We start from the raw sequence: 22,639 nt of genomic DNA, 5'->3' as shown, positions 1-22,639 counted from the left end.
AGCAGAGCCCCTCCTTAAATCAGGAGTTCCCCAGCAGAGCCCCTCCAGAAATCACATGTCCCTGTCCCCCAGCAGAGCCCCTCCCTAAATCACATGTCTCCCAGCAGAGCCCCTCCAGAAATCAGGAGTCCTCCAACACAGCCCCACCATAAATCACATGTCTCCAAGCAGAGCCCCTCCATAAATCAGGATTCCCCCAGCAGAGCCCCCCATAAAGCAGAAGTCCCCCAGCAGAGCCACTCCATAAAACAGGGGACCCCCAGCAGAGCCCCTCCATAAATCACATGTCTCCCAGCATAGCCCCTCCATAAATCACATGTTCCCCAGCAGAGCCCCTCCATAAATCACATGTCTCCAAGCAGAGCCCCTCCATAAATCATATGTCCCCCAGCAGAGCCCCTCATTAAAATCACATGTCCCCCAGCACAGCCCCTCCATCAATCACATGTCCCCCACAGAGCCCCTTCATAAAATCACATGTCTCCCAGCAGAGCCCTTCAATAAATCAGTAGTCCCAGCCACTCCATAAATCACATGTCCCCCAGCATAGCCCCTCCATAAATCACATGTCTCCCAGAAAAGCTCATCCATAAATCAGGAGTCCCCCAGCAGAGCCCCTCCGTAAATCAGGAGACCCCTAGCAGAGCCCCTCCATAAATCAGAAGTCCCCCAGCAGAGCCCCTCCATAAATCACATCTCCCAGCAGAGCTCCTCCATAAATCACATGTTCCCCAGCAGAGCCACTCCATAAAATCACATGTCTCCCAGCAGAGCCCCTCCATAAATCAAATGTCCCTCCAGAAGAGCCCCTCATTAAAATCACATGTCCCCCAGCAGAGCCCCAACATAGATCACATGTCTCCCAGGAGAGCCCTTCCATAAAATCACATGTCTCCCAGCAGAACCCCTCCATAAATCACATGTCTCCCAGCAGAGCCTCTCCTTAAATCAGGAGAGCCCCAGCAGAGCACCTCCATAAATCACCTATATCAAAGCAGAGCCCCTCCATAAATCACATGTCCCCCAGCAGAGCCCCTCCATCAAATCACATGTCTCCCAGCATAGCCCCCCCATAAATCACATGTCCCCCAGCAGAGCCCCCATAAAATCCCAGCAGAGCCCTTCAATGAATCACATGTTCCCCAGCGGAGACTCTCCATTAAATCACATATCTCCCAGCAGAGCCCCTCCATAAATCCCATGTCTCCCAGCAGAACCCCTCCATAAATCAGGAGTCCATCAGCAGAGCCCCTCCATAAAATCACGTCTCCCAGAAGAGCCCCTTCATAAATCACTTGTCCCCCAGCAGAGACCCTCCATAAATCACATGTCCCCCAGCAGAGCCCCTCCATACATCACATGTCCCCTAGCAAAGCCCCTCCATCAATCACATGTCTCCCAAAATAGTCCCTACATAAATCAGGAGTCCTCCAGCAGAGCCCCACCATAAATCACATGTCTCCCAGCAGAACCCCTCCATAAATCTGGATTCCCCCAGCAGATCCCCTCCATAAATCAGAAGTTCCCCAGCAGAGCCCCTCCATAAATCACATGTATCCCTACAGAGCCACTCCATAAATCACATTTCACTCAGCAGAGGCCCTCCATAAATCACATGTCTCCCAGGAGAGCCCTTCCTTAAATCACATATCTCCCAGCAGAGCCTTTCCTTAAATCAGGATTTCCCCAGCAGAACCCCTCCATAAATCACCTGTATAAAAGCAGAGCCCCTCCATAAATCACATTTCCCCCAGCAGAGCCCCTCCATAAAATCACATGTCTCCCAGCATAACCCCCCCATAAATCACATGTCCCCCAGCAGAGCCCCTCTATAAAATCACATGTCTCCCAGCAGAGCCCCTCCATGAATCACATGTCCCCCAGCAGAGACCCTCCATAAAATCACATGTCCCCCAGCAGAGCCCCTCCATAAATTACATGTCCCCCAGCAGAGCCCCTCCATAAATTACATGCCCCCCAGTAGAGCCCCACCATAAATCACATGTCCCCCAGCAGAGCCCCTCCATAAAACAGGAGTCCCCCAGCAGACCCCCTCCATAAAATCACATGTCTCCCAGCAGAGCCCTTCCATAAATCACATGTCTCCCAACAGAGCCCCTGCATAAATCACGAGTCCCCCAGCAGAGCCTCACCATAAATCACATGTCTCCCAGCAGAGCCCCTCCATAAATCACATGTCTCCCAGCAGAGCCCCTCCATAAATCAGGAGTCCCTCAGCAGAGCCACTCCCTAAATCACATGTCTCCCAGCAGAGCCCCTCCATAAATAACATGTCCCCCAGCAGAGCCCCTCCATAAAATCACGTCTCCCAGAAGAGCCCCTCCATAAATCACTTGTCCCCCAGCAGAGACCCTCCATAAATCACATGTCCCCCAGCAGAGCCCCTCCATACATCACATGTTCCCTAGCAGAGCCCCTCCATAAATCACATGTCTCCCAAAATAGCCCCTCCATAAATCAGGAGTCCTCAAGCAGAGCCCCACCATAAATCACATGTCTCCCAGCAGATCCCCTCCATAAATCTGGATTCCCCCAGCAGATCCCCTCCATAAATCAGAAGTTCCCCAGCAGAGCCCCTCCATAAATCACATGTATCCCTACAGAGCCACTCCATAAATCACATTTCACTCAGCAGAGGCCCTCCATAAATCACATGTCTCCCAGCTGAACCCCTCCATAAATCTGGATTCCCTCAGCAGATCCCCTCTATAAATCAGAAGTTCCCCAGCAGAGCCCCTCCATAAATCACATGTCCCCTAGCAAAGCCCCTCCATCAATCACATGTCTCCCAAAATAGTCCCTACATAAATCAGGAGTCCTCCAGCAGAGCCCCACCATAAATCACATGTCTCCCAGCAGAACCCCTCCATAAATCTGGATTCCCCCAGCAGATCCCCTCCATAAATCAGAAGTTCCCCAGCAGAGCCCCTCCATAAATCACATGTATCTCTACAGAGCCACTCCATAAATCACATTTCACTCAGCAGAGGCCCTCCATAAAATCACATGTCTCCCAGCAGAGCCCCTCCATGGCCCTCCCAGGAGAGCCCCTCCATAAATCACATGTATCTCTACAGAGCCACTCCATAAATCACATTTCACTCAGCAGAGGCCCTCCATAAAATCACATGTCTCCCAGCAGAGCCCCTCCATGGCCCTCCCAGGAGAGCCCCTCCATAAATCACATGTATCTCTACAGAGCCACTCCATAAATCACATTTCACTCAGCAGAGGCCCTCCATAAAATCACATGTCTCCCAGCAGAGCCCCTCCATGGCCCTCCCAGGAGAGCCCTTCCTTAAATCACATATCTCCCAGCAGAGCCTTTCCTTAAATCAGGAGTGCCCCAGCACAGCCACTCCATAAATCACATTTCACTCAGCAGAGGCCCTCCATAAATCACGTCTCCCAGGAGAGCCCTTCCATAAAATCACATGTCTCCCAGCAGAGCCCCTCCATAAATCACATGTCTCCCAGCAGAGCCTCTCCTTAAATCAGGAGTGCCCCAGCAGAGCCCCTCCATAAATCACCTGTATAAAAGCAGAGCCCCTCCATAAATCACATGTCCCCCAGCAGAGCCCCTCCATAAAATCACATGTCTCCCAGCATAGCCCCCCCATAAATCACATGTCCACCAGCAGAGCCCCTCCATAAAATCACATGTCTCCCAGCAGAGCCCCTCCATGAATCACATGTCCCCCAGCAGAGACCCTCCATAAAATCACATGTCCCCCAGCACAGCCCCTCCATAAATCACATGTCCCCCAGCAGAGCCCCTCCATAAATCAGGAGTCCCTCAGCAAAGCCCCACCATAAATCACATGTCCCCATGCAGAGCCCCTCCATAAAACAGGATTCCCCCAGCAGAGCCCCTCCATAAATCACATGTCCCCCAGCAGAGCCCCTCCATAAAATCACAGGTTGTGACAGACTCACCCGAGACAGAGGCTATTGGAGGGGACTGAACGCTAGCCTCTTGCCAACAGATTATGGGCCCTGGCATTTGGGAAAATGGTGCTCTCTGTGAGCTGTATGCCTGGGGACCCTGGGGTTGGTGTTACTTTGGATTCAGCTCCATGTCCCCCCAAAACACACAGACTCTGGGGACCCTGTATTTGCCATAGTGACTGAGCCATACTGTTGGGGTTCATACTGTGAGAAGATGCTAATGTCTTCAACTCCACTCACCTGTCTGATGTCAGCTATAATGTGTTTAATGTAAATAAGTTTAGTCTAGGTTCTAAGGGTATTCAACTCATTGTTTGTTCTAATTAACCCTGTGTTGATGTTTATGCTAATGTGTGTTAATTGAATGAGCTGATCACATTAGCCACCAGCACTGGCAAGGAGACGAACAGTCTAGGCTGAGGAAGGGGGAGATTGTTGTTTGTATTGTTAATTGTAATTAGCTCCAGCTATTGTGTTTATACTACTGTGTAAAGATCGGTGCCCACAAGTCTGTCATCTGGTCTGGGTAAATTTTTTAGTAAATTAGCTCATGTTAATTAGGTTAGTGTTGAGTCAGCCTGCTGTATAAATGTGTGTGAGATCTCAAATAAAGAGTTAGTGCTGATGTACTCCAAGACTGGTGTTGTCTAGTTCTTGGGGGTTCCTATAGCCAGATCCATTGGACTCGTGTTCCAGAACTTAGGAAGCGGTATACTGACGGAAGCACTCAAGCGGAGTGTGGGACGTTCCGTGACATTGGTGGCAAGCAGCGGGAAAGCTTCCTGCAGTCTGGGACATCCAAACCTCCAACTGGATCCAAGATCAGCATAGCAGACTTCAGTCACCCCAGCGGAGATATGGATCTGGCATCAGAGTTCCCGGGGCTGCTGCGGATCATCCTTTCAACATACACCAGAACGGTGTCTGAGGATGAATACCTGGAGCTCAGGCAGCTGATTCGGGTGAAGCTCTGGATTGGAGCCCTTCAGATCGCTGGTATAAAACAGGGCAAGTGCTTTCCAACCCAAGAGCAACGGGCCAGTGACCAACGGGCATTGCGGATGGCATTCCTGGGAGAGCGGCCCCAGGAGCAATGGGTGACCGAGTTGCACAGGCTGGTCCAGCAGGAGATAGAGCTGGACAATCGTTATCGGGCTCTGCAATGGCACGCAGAGGAGGGATATTTAGGGGAGACAACAGAATGCTCTCCGGAGAGATATGACTTTGGAGGCCCTGGATTGCTGTGGGAGAGCCTTACAGATCATTTTATGTTTGGAGATGAAGGGGAACCTGACCTCGAGGACCTGCGAGAATATAGAGAGGCTATGCTCGGTCTTGCAGGGGTCTCAGAGCTCAAACCTGATCTGGACCATTTGCTAAGGAAGGAACAGCATCTGGAAAGGGCATACAGGAAACTGCTAGAACACGTTCAGCAGCATGCCAGAGAATCGGCAGTGGAAAATCTGAAGATTGCCGTCCCCAAACCACAGGGCAGAGTTCTGCTAACCTCTGTCCAGCACTGATAACATCTTCTGGGTTCCATGAACAGGAGATGGTGAACCTCTATCCCCAGACACCAGTTATAGAGATAGGGGATTTAATAGACTTTTCTGCTGAGGAAGAACAACCTGATGAGCCTCCAGCAGAAGAGCTGGTATTAGGGCCAAACTTTACTGTGCTCTGCCCAGCACCAACAGCAGTATCTGTGGAGTTACAACAAACTTCTCCAGCAGAAGTGCTGGCAACCGGACAGAGGGTCCAAGACCTCTGCCCCACACCTGTGGCAGTTTCGGAGGCCCAGGGTGAGAAGGTGGCAATCACTTCCCAGCAGCAGATACAGGGGGAGAAGGGAGAGGAGGTGTGTGTTGTCCCTCCCCAACAGTTGGCCAGGGTGGAAGAAGCGGCCTTCCCTCCCCAGCAAAGATCAGTGCACCTAGGAGACAGTACCATAGACATGTCATCCAAGCAACCAGATGGGGGAATGGAAAAGGAAGCAGCCAGCTCACCTCCCCAATGGCAGCTACACAGTTTGGGAGTGGAGGAAGCCAGCCTCCTGCCCCAACGGTTAGCCGGAGGGGAGGATGCGGAGTCCCCAGCAGAAGTGCTGGCAACAGGGCAGAGTGTTACCAACCTCTGCCCAGCAACGGCAACAACTGTGGAGATCCAGGGAGCCGGGGCAGTTGGCCCCTCTCTCCGACGACAAGCTGATGTAGTGGAGCTGCTATTCCCAGCTGAATCGCTGGCAACAGGGCAGAGCACCGCTGGCCTCTGCCTAGCACCTAGTGTCTCTCTACAGCTTCAAGAAGCAGGGGTGATTGGCCCCTCTGCCCAGCAGCAGACTGAGCCCAGGAATGTTAAAAACAATCCAGCTGAAGCCCTGGCAGCCAGACAGAGAGTAAATGACCTCTGCCCCACACCTACTGAGGTCAACAATTCCTTGCAGCCAAGAATGGAGATCATGCGGGAAGACTATGTGAGTTCACTCTGCCTGACTAACACATGTCCAGACCAGGTGAAGGTCTGGGACCTTGTTAGTCAACCTTTGATGGGGGAGAAATGTGACAGACTCACCCGAGACAGAGGCTATTGGAGGGGACTGAACGCTAGCCTCTTGCCAACAGATTATGGGCCCTGGCATTTGGGGAAATGGTGCTCTCTGTGAGCTGTATGCCTGGGGACCCTGGGGTTGGTGTTACTTTGGATTCAGCTCCATGTCCCCCCAAAACACACAGACTCTGGGGACCCTGTATTTGCCATAGTGACTGAGCCATACTGTTGGGGCTCATACTGTGAGAAGATGCTAATGTCTTCAACTCCACTCACCTGTCTGATGTCAGCTATAATGTGTTTAATGTAAATAAGTTTAGTCTAGGTTCTAAGGGTATTCAACTCATTGTTTGTTCTAATTAACCCTGTGTTGATGTTTATGCTAATGTGTGTTAATTGAATGAGCTGATCACATTAGCCACCAGCACTGGTAAGGAGACGAACAGTCTAGGCTGAGGAAGGGGGAGATTGTTGTTTGTATTGTTAATTGTAATTAGCTCCAGCTATTGTGTTTATACTACTGTGTGAAGATCGGTGCCCACAAGTCTGTCATCTGGTCTGGGTAAATTTTTTAGTAAATTAGCTCATGTTAATTAGGTTAGTGTTGAGTCAGCCTGCTGTATAAATGTGTGTGAGATCTCAAATAAAGAGTTAGTGCTGATGTACTCCAAGACTGGTGTTGTCTAGTTCTTGGGGGTTCCTATAGCCAGATCCATTGGACTCGTGTTCCAGAACTTAGGAAGCGGTATACTGACGGAAGCACTCAAGCGGAGTGTGGGACGTTCCGTGACACATGTCTCCCAGCAGAGCCCTTCCATAAATCACATGTCTCCCAACAGAGCCCCTCCATAAATCATGAGTCCCCCAGCAGAGCCCCACCATAAATCACATGTCTCCCAGCAGAGCCCCTTCATAAATAACATGTCTCCCAGCAGAGCCCCTCCATAAATCAGGAGTGCCCCAGCAGAGCCCCTCCATAAATCACATGTCTATCAGCAGAGCCCCACCATAAAATCACATGTCTATCAGCAGAGGCCTTCCATAAATCAAGAGTCCCCTTGCAGAGCCCCTCCATAAATCACGTCTACCAGCAGAGCACCTCCATAAATAAGGGGTCCCCCAGCAGAGCCCCACCATAAATCACAGGTCTCCCAGCAGAGCCCCTCCATAAATCAGGAATCCCCCAGCACAGCCCCCCCATAAAACAGAAGTCCCCCAGCAGAGCCCCTCCATAAATCACATGTCTCCCAGCAGAGCCCCTCCATAAATTAGAAGTCCCCCAGCAGAGCCCCTCCATAAATCAGGAGTCCCCCAGCAGAGCTCTTCCATAAATCAGAAGCCCCCAGCAGAGCCTCTCCATAAATGAGGAGTCCCCCAGCAGGGCTCATCCATAATTCACATGTCCCGTAGCAGAGCCCCTCCATAAATCAGGAGTCCCCCAGCAGAGCCCCTCCATACATCCCCAGCACAGCCCCTCCATAAAATCGCTTGTCCTCCAGCAGAGACCCTCCATAAATCACTTCACCCAGCAGGGCCTCTCCATAAATCAACTGTCTCCCAGCAAAGCCCCTCCATAAATCGCATTTCTCCCAGCAGAGCCCCTCCATAAATCAGGATTCCCCCAGCAGATCCCCTCCATAAATCACATGTCCCCCAGCGGAGCCCCTCCATAAAATCACATGTCTCCCAGCAGAGCCCCTCCATAAATCACATGTTCCCCAGCATAGCCCCTCCATAAAATCACATATCTCCCAGCAGAGCCTCTCCATAAATCACATGTCTCCCAGCAGAGCCCCTCCATAAATCACATGTCCCCCAGCAGAGCCCCTCCATAAAACCACATGTCTCCCAGCAGAGCTCCTCCATAAATCACATGTCTCCCAGCAGAACCCCACCATAAATCACATGTCGCCCAGCAATAACCCTCCATAAAATCACATGTCCCACAGCAGAGCCCCTCCATAAATCACATGTCCCCCAGCAGATACCCTCCATAAATCACATGCCCCCTAGCATACCCCCTCCATAAATCACATGTCTCCCAGCAGAGCCCCTAAATAAATCAGGAGTCCTCCAGCAGAGCTCCACCATAAATCACATGTCTCCCAGCAGAGCCCCTCCATAAATGAGGAGTCTCCCAGCAGAGTCCCCCATAAAACATATTTCTCCCAGCAGAGCCCCTCCAAAAATCTCGATTCCCCCTGCAGATCCGCTCCATAAATCAGAATTTCCCCAGCAGAGCCCCTCCATAAATCACATGTATCCCTACAGAGCCACTCCATGAATCACATAAATATATAATAAAAGAATATATAATAAAAAAATATATAATAAAAGAAAATATAATGAGAATGGCTCGTACCAAACCCACAATTCTGTTCGAAGGACTGAACATAGCACTATACCCAGATATATCACGGCGGACCCTGTACCAGCGTCGAGCAGTGCGACCCCTGTTAGAAGCTCTGCGTGCGGTAGAGACTAAATACCGTTGGGGATACCCATTTAGCTTGACAGCTTCTAGAAATGGGAAAACAGCAACACTACGAACTAAAGACGATTTAGAATATGGTGGACTTTGTAGATTGGAGAATAAATCTCATAGGATCCCCCCTACAACGGCCAGAGCAGTGGCAAGAAGTTAGGGCAAAGGCTAATAAGGACTTGGCCCGAAGAGGACATAGATAGTGTAAGAAAGGACTGAGTAGCAGGGGGTCTTGTCCCCCCCTTTTTTTTTTTTCTCATTGGATTTAAGGGAGATGAAGTTGTGTTGTTTATTCTTTTTTGTCCCTGCCTATTGGGTTTTTTTTTGTGCTTTTTCCCAATGGGGAGGGAATTGTAAATAATGCCTGGGGGGAGGGGGGGAGGGGGGGAGGATGAAAGAGCAGGGTGGGGTATGAAGACTATTTTTTGGTCGGTAGGTCAACCCCGAGTAAGGGGCTTAAGGAACCTGCTAATAGCAGGGAAGGGAGGGGACATGTGCTTGTGGGATGTACACTTACACAGGCCTCCACCTGGGTTAGTAAAGGTACTCCGGGGGGAGTATCATGGTGTAGGGATGGTGTATGTATGATTTTTTGCATGGCACAAGTAAAGAATGTAATTTTTAATTTCAATAGGGGATGTTCTAGGGATATGTGGGCAGGTAGGGTCAGCGATGAAGGAATAAATGAGAATAAGGTCAGGGAGAAATTAACGAGGGGCGGGTACCGGGAGCCTATAAGGGAAACTTAAAGAATGGCAACAACTTTGAAAATCATCTCATATAACGTAAGGGGGTTAAGCTCACCGAATAAGAGAAAGCGCCTGTGGATTGAGCTGCAGCACTATGGAGCAGACGTTGTCTTTTTACAAGAGACTCATTTTAAGGGTGACTCCATTCCTAGCTTACCCCAGAGCACTATGAACCAATGGTACCATGCAGTGTCCCCAGTCGCAAGGGCCAGAGGGGTCACAATTTCTTTTAAGAAGTCATGCCCATGGAAAATGGAGACAGTACAGAGTGACCCTGAGGGACGCTTCTTATTTGTGAAGGGTACACTGCATGGTACCCTTCATGGTACATTTGCGACGATCTATGCACCAAATGAAGGGTCAGTAAATTTTTTTGTCAAAACATTTAAGAAATTGGAGCAATTTAGAGAGGGCTGTCTGATGATGGGCGGGGACTTTAACCTGGTGCTGGATCCAAATATGGATACATCAACAGGAAGAACTGCCTTGTCATTTAGAGCCTTAAAACGAATTAAGCGACTTATACGCTCTCAACATCTGGTGGACTGTTGGCGGGTATCACATGCAGGAATTAAAGACTTTAGCTATTATTCAAAAACACATGATATGTACTCGCGTTTGGACCTCCTCCTGGTGGATCAGTTTTACCTGGAGAATGTCCTCTCAAGCACAATTGGACCCATTACTACATCAGATCATGCCCCAATAGCATTAACGTTCCATCTAATTCAGATGGGGTGTTTGGAGCGAACGTGGCGCTTGAACGAGTCGTTATTGGATAGGGAAGAAATAGTAGAGAAATTGGGAGTTAAAATAAAAGAGTATTTTGAAATAAACAAGACAGGGGAAGTGTCTGATCAAATGGTGTGGGAGGCCCATAAAACTGTCATAAGAGGGGATTCAATAGCGTATGGCTCGTATATAAAAAAAGAAGGGAAAAGAGAGATAAAAGAACTATTAGATAAAATCAGTGAACTGGAGGAAGCTTGACCCTACAGATAGTAGGCGCCTGGAGGCTTTACGAGCGGAGCTCTCACAGTGCTTAGAACAAAAAGTTAGAAATAAAATTAGGTTCTTTGCAAATAGGGCATATGAACAGGGAAATAAGTGCGGGCGGCTATTAGCTAAACAACTTAAAAAGCAACAGGAATCCAGACACGTCCATAGTTTATTGGTTAGAGGTAAGAAGGTAGTTGGAACGAAAGCTATAGCTGCAGAATTTAGTAAATTTTATGAGGCATTATACAATATTCCCGAAGTAGATAATGAGAGCCCCGAGAGAAAAGAGATACAGGACTACATCAATGAAACATCAATGCCTAGGCTGTCTAAAACAACTATAGAGGAATTAGAGCGCCCAATCACGGTAGAGGAGTTGGGAAGGGTAATAGCAACATTGCCATTAGGGAAAAGCCCAGGGCCAGATGGGCTGACGAATATATACTATAAAAAATTCCTTCCAGTATTAATAGAACCACTGTGCAAATACTTCAATTCAATTAACGCATCTAACCCACTACCACCAGAAGCCCTTCTGGCGTACATAACAGTATTGCCAAAAGGAGGAAAAGATCCCCAGAAATGCGCAAACTACAGGCCTATTTCCCTTCTTAATTCGGACACTAAATTGTTAGCAAAGATCTTGGCCCTGAGGCTCCAGGGGCACATTGGGGGGACGGTACATCTGGACCAGACGGGGTTCATGGAAGGGCGTGAGGTGAGAGATAATACTATTCGGGCGCTTCATGTCCTCCACTGGATGCAGTCGGGTCCAGATAAGGCCCCAAGGATCATTCTGTCAATGGATGCCGAAAAGGCCTTTGACAGGGTGAATTGGGGCTTTATGAGAGAAGTATTGAAGGGGATAGGCCTGGGGGAGCAGATGATGGGATGGATAATGTCAATGTATGCGGGCCTTAAAGCAAGAATTAAAGTAAACGGAACACTGTCAGAATGCTTTAGTATTCGGAATGGTACGAGGCAAGGATGCCCATTATCACCCTTAATATTTGCAATAACATTAGAGCCATTCTTACGTAAAATTAGAAGTAACAGAGAGATAAGTGGGACGCGAATAGGACAGGTGGAACATAAGGTTGCAGCCTACGCGGATGACCTACTCTTTTTTCTCTCGTCTCCACAGACATCTTTAGCTGTACTTATGTTGGAGGTACAAAAGTTCGGCACCTTATCTAATTTTAAAATCAATCTGGGAAAGTCAATTATCCTTCCTATCCACGTCCCAATAGGACTGGAAAGGACGCTACGACGTACGTATGCATTTGTCTGGGAGAGAGAGTCCCTGATGTATTTGGGCGTACGTATTAGTGTTGATATGAAAAGACTATATGAAGTTAATTATGGCATATTATTGACGGAGATAGCAGAAGAGTTTAAAAAATGGAAAGGTCAATACCTAACTTGGTTTGGGAGGATTAACGCCATAAAAATGAGTGTACTTCCTAGATTAATCTATATATTGTACACAATACCAATTAAGGTACCGGAGTCCTTTTTCAGACAAGTGCGTAGGATGTTTGTGGCTTTTGTATGGAATGATAAAAGACCCAGATTAGCCCACGACCTTCTGAGAAGAAATAAGGCCGAGGGGGGACTGGGAATACCGGACATAGCCCCATATTATAAGGCTATGAGCTTAGTCCGTATTTTGAACTGGCGCCATGACACACATAAAAAACTATGGGTTCAAGTAGAAAACTCAATGGCAGGGAGGAACCTAGCAGGAGCACCTTGGATTCAAAGCTCATCAAGGGGGTTGTCTCAGTGGGTGTCACCATTAACCCAGAACACATTGGAAGTTTTGGATAAGTTGAATAAGAATGGGGATTATGCCCCCTGGATATCGCCTCTGGCTCCTCTGGAGGGATTCACTTGGTTCCCCCGGGGGAGGAGATGGGGTATCTGGGGGCTTGGGGTGGAGGTGGGGACTCCACTTGTGGCAGGTTTGCCCTGGACGGAGTCTTGTTATCTCTGACAGAGATGGTGTCTAGATATGGGACAGTGCATATGGCGGAGTGGAAATACAATCAAATAGTGAGTTTTTTTAATAAAAGCAAGTCATCAATAAGACCTACGAACTCTCTCACTATATTTGAGAAACAGTGTGTGCAGAGATCCATTCCCAGGAATGTACTGTTGCAAATGTATAAAGGGATACTTAGGGGACAGGAAGGAACAACTCCATACTATATAAGGGAATGGGAGAAGGAATTGGGACAAGTACTGACTAATAATCAAATTAAAAGGATGATTGTACTAACGCACTCCTCATCCACAAGCTCAAAGGTGCAAGAGATGGCATACAAGTTTTTGTCAAGATGGTATAGGACCCCAGTCAAATTGACACAAATGTTTCCAACCATAAGTGACAGATGTTGGAGGGGATGTGGTCAGAAAGGCACATTTCTCCATTTGTGGTGGACTTGCCCAGTAATTAAAAGATTCTGGGAGTCGGTGTCTCCATGGATTAAGAAATTGACGATGGGGCACTTGGAATTTCAACCACTACGTTCCATGGGATGCCGGGCTCTAATAGAAAGTATCGGGAGGGCATAACACCTCACCTATTAAATGCAGCGAAAAAAATCATACCGAGATTTTGGAAACAGATACAGGGTCCCTCAATATTAGATTGGAGAAGGGAAGTGAGCTTAATAATGGAAGCGGAAAGATGGGTTCATGTGGTAAAAGGCCAACAAGGGAAATTTGAACAGAAATGGGCAGGTTGGAAGGAATGTTTAGTTGAGATGGAAAAAGAAGACGGAGATGATTAAAATGAGAAGGAGGTGGAGGTACAGCCCTTGTAAATATGTATAATAAAAGATACTGACCTATAAGAAAAGAAAGGAATATTGGAATTAGCTCGCTGACCCATTATGTGGGGGAGGGTTTGGAGGGGGTGGGGTTGTGGTTTTCTTGTGTTTTTCCTCCCCCCCCTCCTTTTTTTTTTTTTTCGAGATAACATGACGGGTAAAGGGTAATAACACTTATATTTTGGCCAGTGAGGGTCTTCTACACAAATTAAATAAATTGATAAACACGGGTTTTGTTTTTTATAACACGACGGGTAAAGGGCAATAACACTTATAGTTTGGCCATGGAGGGCCTTCTACACAAATTAAATAAACTGATAAACACGGGGTTTGGGTTTTTTTTTTTTTCTTTCAAGATAACATGATGGGTAAAGGGTAATAACACTTATAGTTTGGCCAATGAGGGCCTTCTACACAAATTAAATATATTGATAAACACGTGTTTTTTATAACACGACGGGTAAAGGGCAATAACACTTATGCCCCGTACACACGGTCGGACTTTGTTCGGACATTCCGACAACAAAATCCTAGGATTTTTTCCGACGGATGTTGGCTCAAACTTGTTTTGCCTACACACGGTCGCACAAAGTTGTCGGAATTTCCGATCGCCAACAACGCGGTGACGTACACCACGTACGACGAGACTATAAAAGGCCGGATCAGAACCAAGCGCGGCACCCTTTGGGCTCCTTTTGCTAATCTCGTGTTAGTAAAAGTTTGGTGAGAGACGATTCGCGCTTTTTCAGACTCGTGGCTTTCAGATCGTTTTCTGCCGTTCAGTTTGTGCTTGTGGGTTTGTATCTGCTCTTCAGTGTGTGCAGTCAGTTCGTATTGGAGTTTTCTGTGCGATCTTGCCCGCTCGTTGCTGTTTTTCAGGTCGCTCTTCACAGGCCTTGCTGTTCTTCAGTGCGTTCTGTTACTTCGTTCTGAGCAGCCGACCGTTTTCTAGCCATGTTTCGTATGCGTACTCCTCGTAGAGTTCGTGCTGTGCGGGGGCTTGGTGTTGGGGTCCTGACCTTGACACAAGTCCAGTCCATGAACAGGGTGGGGAGGAGTTCATGGACCAAGAATTGGTTGCTTCAGCGTGACCAGTTCTCTCATATGCCTTTGCTCCGTGAGATCTGTGAGAATAATCCTGATGATTTCAGGAACTTTCTCCGGATGACGGACCCCGTGTTTCACCGTTTGTTGGCTTCGCTGACCCCTTATATTAGCAGGCAGGATACCTGCATGAGGCAAGCCATCACTCCGGAGCAGAGGTTGGTCGCTACCTTGCGTTATTTGGCCACAGGGAGAAGTCTGCAGGACCTCAAGTTCTCGACAGGCATCTCCCCCCAGGCTCTTCTTTGTGGACATTTACTGCTTGTGTTTGTTTGAGCTGACCCTGACAGAAATGTGTGGAGTGCAGAAAATGTCGTGATTGTGTAACCTTATACAAAGCACTGTTGGCTGTTATTTACTAAATGCAAAGACACTTTTCACTACAAGTGCACTTGCAACTGCACTGAAAATGCACTTGTAGTGCAAAGAGGATTTGCCCTTAGGAAATTACCCCCATTTTCTCATAAAACAACAATTACATCACCCCAAAAGTGTTGTAGCGTTGAGACAATAATCCACACATTCTTGCATTTACCAAAGGTTTTTCTGACAAACCAACATGTTTGTTGTATAACAATTTTTGTGGTGTCATTATCCAAAATCAAAATGTGCATTTTATCGAAAACAGGCCTGTGTAAAACCCACAAGAAAGACACAAATCTTGATCTTACAAAGTTCACATTTGGTAGAACTTGAAGGCAATATCAGACATGAGTATTTAGGAACTGGGTTTGATATTGCGTTCAGATGGGGGGAAATCACCCCTGGAAAAGCCAAATTTGGAAGATGCACACAAATTTCACAATGTCAACATGTGTGACCTGCCATCACGGGGGATCAAGGGACGTGTTTTGGGGGAGAAAGCCCTTCCTCACCGCTACTTTATTATTGAGGAAGGGGTTGCACCCCCAAAACGCGTCCATTGATCTCCCGTGATGGCAGATAGCACATGTTGGCACACTGTGTGCATCCTCCAAATTTGGCTTTTGGAAAAATCACAAAAACATTTAGCACATTGTAGCACACAAAAGAAGAAAGTGATTTGGAGGGGCTTTAAACTCGCCCCAAAACATCAATGATGTTTTTATATTTTGGAATAACATCATTGATGTTTTGCTTGATGATTTCCAATTGTAAATTACACCCCATGATCTCCCCGATCACGATCTGGGCACTTTCTGATGTGAAAGGATCTTCATCCACAACCTCACGATCACCTAAAAAGAGAGGAACCCAAAATAAATTAGGTCTAAAAAAAATGCCGCCATCCATCTCTTATCTGAGCCTGTGGTCGCAGACACTCACCTGTTGTGGTGACTAGTTCCACTACATCTTCTTCCTCCTGCTCATCTTGTGTTGGGGGGATTTCCCCTTCTTCCAGAGGGGGGGGGGGGGCTCTGGTCTCCTCGGATGAGGGGTGTCCTCCGAGTCTTTTCTCCCCTATGTAAAACAAAAATGGTATAATTAGCACACAGATATTTGATGGCAGAACTAGAAATAGGAAACATTGCTTGGAAGTGGGGTACAATGATCTATTTTAGCAGAGTTCCAAGATGTAGCATTTTTAGTGTCCTTTGTCAAGCTGCAATACTTTACCTGTTTAGTACAAGCTTCACAGATGGAGACCCCCCTATAGTATACACTGGAGCTCCTGTGTGGCCCCCCTAATAAAAATGGTGTTCTGGGGTCCCACACTAGTGCTCCAGTGTCCAGATGTGAAAACAGCTGCTGAGTGTCCTCTCCTTACACACAATCTAGTTTGCATTTCATTCTAGTAACCAAGCCATCTACACAACCCAATTCTTTGAAGACAAGTATAGGGCCTCAAAATGGTGGCCAAATGCATATGGCCTAAACAATGGTATTTTATAGTCCGAAATAAAAATGTGTGATCCGAACGAATAATGTGCCCATGAACATGAAAGTTGCCATTTTAAACTGTACAACAGTTCCCAAAAGCACATGGAGCAGCACGAACGTAATAAACACAAGAACAATAGGAACACAGAACAACTACTTACTTTTTTGCAGCACTCTCCGGATCTTTCTGTACAGCTCATGTTCTCGTAATTTCAGGTCCGACCACCGCTTCCTGAGCTGATCTTTCGATCGTCGTACCCCGAATTTCCGGTGCAGACTCCTGACCACTTTCGCCATGATCTTGGCCTTTCGGATATTGGGGTTGGGGTAAGGCCCATACTTTCCATCATAGTCGGCCCTCTTCAGGATGTCCACCATCTCCAACATCTCCCCAAAGGGCATATTTTAGTCCTTTAATCTCCTTCTGGATTGGGACGTTTCAGGCTCCGGCCTTTCCTCCTCCTCCTCCTCGTTGCTGTACTTAGCACGATCCTGCTGTCTATCCGCCATGTGCTCTTCCTCCACTGTGCCGAACGAAAAGGGGCGGGGAATAGAATAGAAAGAACGTCAGGGGCGGACGGAGTTATACGCATGCGCAGTGTGTATAAATCGTAATGCGCGCGTCTTACGTACGATCTGTGAGTGGAGGAAGGAGCATCGGAGACGCCGATCGTGCTAACGAAGGTAGGATCTAAACATGGGCCTATACTGCTTCGAAATTGAAGCCTATATTGTAACAAGATTAGGGGAGTTTGGCCTGACATTAGGGTTTGTCTTGTGTTGTGTCTTGCAGAGAAAATGGATGGGTTCAACGACCACAATTTCCTGCCCCTGTTTATTGACAAGTACAGGGAGCTGCCCTGTCTGTGGCAAGTGAGACACAACCACTATAATCACAAACAGAAGAGGCAGGCAGCGCTGGAGAAACTGCTGGAGTTGGTGAAGCCGGTGGTCCCCACAGCAACCATCCCTTATTTAAAAGCTAAAATTGGTGGCCTGAGGAGCACATATCTTAGGGAGCGCAAGAAGGTCACGGATTCCCAGAGGTCTGGAGCTGCAGCAGATGACGTTTATGTCCCCAGGTTGTGGTACTATGAGAGACTGCGATTTCTGTCAGACCACACTGAAGTCAGGGAATCCCTCTCCACTCTTCCTTCCACTCTTCCTTCCATCCCAGCTGAGGCTTCTGATGTCCAACCTGGGCCTTCCAGCCAGGAAGAAGTGGAGGAGCCCAGCTGGAGTCAGGTATAGCATTCTTCTACAGATTTCTGGGCAATAAATAAATGATGTTTACTAGATGTTATTATTGATCATTAATTGCTGATTCCAAAAATTGTTTTACATATCAATAGACAGTAGTGGGCACCCAAAATTGGGACAAGAATGAAAAATGCTGGGCTCAGAAGGATAGTCTGTTATATTTGTTAACATTCAATTTGCAGCAGTCAGGAGGTGAAAATTGTGTGTGATTGATGTAAAAAAAACTAAAACTATGTCAGCCAGGAGGAGGCTGTGGAATGTGGCAGTCAGGAGGAGGCGGGGATTAGTGTCAGCCAGGAGGAGGCGGGGATTAGTGGCAGCAAGGAGGAGGCGGGGCTAAGTTCCTCCCCTCCGCCTGCCATACAAAAGGGCCAGGAAGGCCACTCCCAGTCCTGTGCAGGATTCAGCATACAGGCTGATCCAGGAGGCTTCTGCGTCCCTGAGAGCCTTCCCCAGTCCTGAAGAGGCCTTTGCCTGCATGGCTGCCACCAAATTGCAGGGCATGCAGGAGGGACAACGCAAGATCTCTGAGGACCTGATTTATAAAGTCCTATGTAAGGGGGAGAGTGGGGAACTGACACACAAGACGGATGTCATTGAGATCGACGATCCTCCTCCTCCTCCTCGTCCTGCTGCCACAACTCCATCACCACAGCCAAAGGCTGGAAGGAAGCGTGGAAGGAAGACCAAAGAGTGATTGCCCTGGGTTCAGTCTGGTCTGACAAAAGCTGCAGTCTCTCGTATGACCACAGCCTGGGGACACAGATGTCATCTGCTGCTTTCCGGATCTCTGGGACTTCTGGGCCAGACTGCCCTCCCTTAGATATGGACTCCTCAGGCCACCAATTTTGCTTTTAAATAATTGATGTCTGCCCTGGGGGTCCAAGGCTTCGCCCACTTCTGCAGTTTCTCCAGCGTTGCCTCCCTCTTTGTTTATAGTTGTGACCCCTTAATAAAATATTTTTAGGTAAATTCTACTCTCCTGTGTGTGTTTTCATCCAAAAAGGACAGTTTGTTGGTGACGATTCAGGTACATTTCTAAAGTACAATGTGAAATTAACAAGGGACAACAACACCAAACAATCTCCTACAGATTAAATAGAACAACATATCAATGGTGTTGTGGGAACTTGTCACAAAAAACACACAAACATTTTCGGGAGTACAAATCAAAATCACCAAAAAAAAATATTACAAAAGAGAAACCCAAAAAAAGATTCTACATTAAAGTAAAAAAAATAAAAAAAATATGTTGTCAGATGTGAGAAATCAAAATATATTGAGGGAATCCCGATAAATAGTAACGAAAGAAGTTTGTGAGAAGTGTGTGTGAATATGAGCATCAAAACTGCTTAATTCTTGTCACATTATAAAGAAGAAGAGAGTGCGCTGTATTAAACCATTTTGAACATTGCAGCGTGACGAAAGTGCTGTATCCATTACGAACGCTAAGATTACCAGAACGAGCTGTCCCGTGTCGGAATTTCTTCTGAGCATGCGTGGCACTTTGTGCGTCGGAACAGGCCACACACGGTTGGATTTGACGCGATCGGATTTTGTTGTCGGAAAATTTTATCTCCTGCTGTCCAACTTTGTATGTCGGAAAATCCGATGGAAAATGTTCGATAGAGCCCACACGCGGTCGGAATTTCCGACAACACGCTCTGATCGGACAATGTCCATCGGAAAATCCGACCGTGTGTACGGGGCATTATAGTTTGGCCATTGAGGGGCTTCTACACAAATTAAATAAACTGATAACACGGGGTTTAGGTTTTTGTTTTTTTTTCCCTCTGGGGGATGGAATTGGGAATCACATAATTTTTTGTCTTTTATTTTTTGCTCGGTTTTCTGGTGTTTTGGTGGGTAAAGGGTAATAACACTTATTAGAATAGTTTGGCCAATGAGGGCCTTGTACACAAATTATAAATTGATAAACACGTACACTTCTTATCCAATTATATACACCTTATACACTTTTATATCCCCCTCCCCTTTTTTTTTTTTTTTTTTTTTGTATGTGGGTAAGGAATAATTACAAGATTATCAAGTGGTTTGGAAGGGAAGGGGGGGGGAATAAGTAGATATGATTTAAGTGAATGTGGTAGTAGAAGATGTAATGTAACAAGGGTTTGGGGTGGGTGATGAGGGGATATTGTAACAATGTATGAAGATTGTTGTATTTATAAAATGGAAATAAAAATTTTGATTATTAAAAAAAAAAATAAATCACATGTCTTCCAGCAGAGCCCCTCCATAAATCAGGAGTCCCAAAGCAGAGCCCCACCATAAATCACATGTCTCCCAGCAGAGCCCCTCCATAAATCACATGTCCCTGTCCCCCAGCAGTGCCCCTCCCTAAATCACATGTCTCACAGCAGAGCCCCTCCAGAAATCAGGAGTTCTCAAACACAGCCCCACCATAAATCACATGTCTCCAAGCAGAGCCCCTCCATAAATCAGGATTCCCCCAGCAGAGCCCCCCATAAAGCAGAAGTCCCCCAGCAGAGCCCCTCCATAAAACAGGGGTCCCTCAGCAGAGCCCCTCCATAAATCACATGTCTCCCAGCAGAGCCCCTCCATAAATCACATGTTCCCCAGCAGAGCCCCTCCATAAATCACATGTCTCCAAGCAGAGCCCCTCCATACATCATATGTCCCCAAGCAGATACCCTCATTAAAATCACATGTCCCCCAGCAGTGCCCCTCCATCAATCACATGTCCCCCAGCAGAGCCCCTTCATAAAATCACATGTCTCCCAGCAGAGCCCTTCCATAAAATCACATGTCCCCCAGCAGAGCCCCTCCATGAATCACATGTCTCCCAGTAGAGCCCCTCCTTAAATCAGGAATGCCCCAGCAGAGCCCCTTCACAATTCACCTGTTTCCCAGCAGAACCCCTCCATAAAATCACATGTCTCCCAGCAGAGCCCCTCCATAAAATCACATGTCTCCCAGCAGAGCCCCTCCATATATCAAGAGTCTCCTAGAAGAGCCTCTCCACAAATCACATGTCTCCCAGCAGAGCCCCTCCATAAATCAGGAGTCCCCCAGCAGAGCCCCACCATAAATCACATGTCTCCCAGCAGAGCCCCTCCATAAATCACATGTCCACCAGCAGAGCCCCTCCATAAATCACATGTCCCCTAGCATACCCCCTCCATAAATCACATGTCTCCCAGCAGAGCCCCTTAATAAATCACATGTCTCCCAGTAGAGTCCCTCCATAAATGAGTAGTCCCCAAGCAGAGCCCCCCATAAAACACATTTCTCCCAGCAGAGCCCCTCTATGAATCTGGATTCCCCCCGCAGATCCCCTCCATAAATCAGAAGTTCCCCAGCAGAGCCCCTCAATTAAATCACATGTATCCCTACAGAGCCACTCTATAAATCACATTTCACCCAGCAGAGCCCCTCCATAAAATCACATGTCCCCCAGCAGAGCCCCTCCGTAAAATCACATGTCTCCCAGCAGAGCCCCTCCATATATCAAGAGTCTCCTAGCAGAGCCCCTCCATAAATCACATGTCTCCCAGCAGAGCCCCTCCATAAATCACATTTACCCCAGCAGAGCCCCTCCATAAATCACATGTCCCCTAGCATACCCCTCCATAAATCACATGTCTCCCAGCAGAGCCCCTTCACAAATCAGGAGTCCTCCAGCAGAGCCCCAAAACAAAGCATATGTCTCCCAGCAGAGCTCCTCCATAAATGAGTAGTCCCCCAGCAGAGCCCCCCATAAAACACATTTCTCCCAGCAGAGCTTCTCCATAAATCTGGATTCCCCCAGCAGATCCCCTCCATAAATCAGAAATTCCCAAGTAGAGCCCCTTCATAAATAACATGTCCCCCAGCAGAGCCCCTCCATAAAATCAAGTCTCCCAGAAGAGCCCCTCCATAAATCACATGTCCCCCAGCAGAGCCCCTCCATAAATCACATGTCCCCCAGCAGAGCCCCTCCATAAATCACATGTCCCCCAGCAGAGCCCCCCCATAAAGAGCCCCTCCATAAATCTAGATTCCCCCAGCAAATCCCCACCAAAAATCAGAAGTTCCCCAGCAGAGCCCCTCCATAAATCACATGTATCCCTACAGAGCCACGCCATGAATCACATTTCACCCAGCAGAGGCCCTCCATAAATCAAATGTCTCCCAGGAGAGCCCTTCCATAAAATCACATATCTCCCAACAGAGCCCCTCCATAAATCACATGTCCCCCAGCAGAGCCCCTCCATAAATTACATGTCCAAAAGCAGAGCCCTTCCATAAAATCACATGTCTCCCAGCAGAGCCGCCCCCCATAAATCACATGTCCCCCAGCAGAACCCATCCATAAAATCACATCTCCCAGAAGAGCCCCTCCATAAATCACTTGTCCCCCAGCAGAGACCCTCCATAAATCACATGTCCCCCAGCAGAGCCCCTCCATACATCACATGTCCCCCAGCAGAGCCCCTCCATAAATCACATGTCTCCCAAAATAGCCCCTCCATAAATCAGGAGTCCTCCAGCAGAGCCCCACCATAAATCACATGTCTCCCAGCAGAACCCCTCCATAAATCAGAAGTTCCCCAGCAGAGCCGCTCCATAAATCACATCTATCCCTACAGAGCCATTCCATGAATCACATTTCACTCAGCAGAGGCCCTCCATGAATCACATGTCTCCCAGCAGAGCCCCTCCATAAATTACATGTCTCCCAGCAGAGCCTGTCCTTAAATCAGGAGTGCCCCAGCAGAGGCCCTCCATAAATCACCTGTATAAAAGCAGAGCCCCTCCATAAATCACTTGTCCCCCAGCAGAGCCTCTCCATAAATCACATGTCTCCCAGC

Source organism: Aquarana catesbeiana, linkage group LG07 (assembly GCF_042186555.1).
Source record: "Aquarana catesbeiana isolate 2022-GZ linkage group LG07, ASM4218655v1, whole genome shotgun sequence".
NCBI classification, from domain to species: Eukaryota; Metazoa; Chordata; class Amphibia; order Anura; family Ranidae; genus Aquarana; species Aquarana catesbeiana.
Note: the sequence above shows the minus strand (reverse complement) of the source record.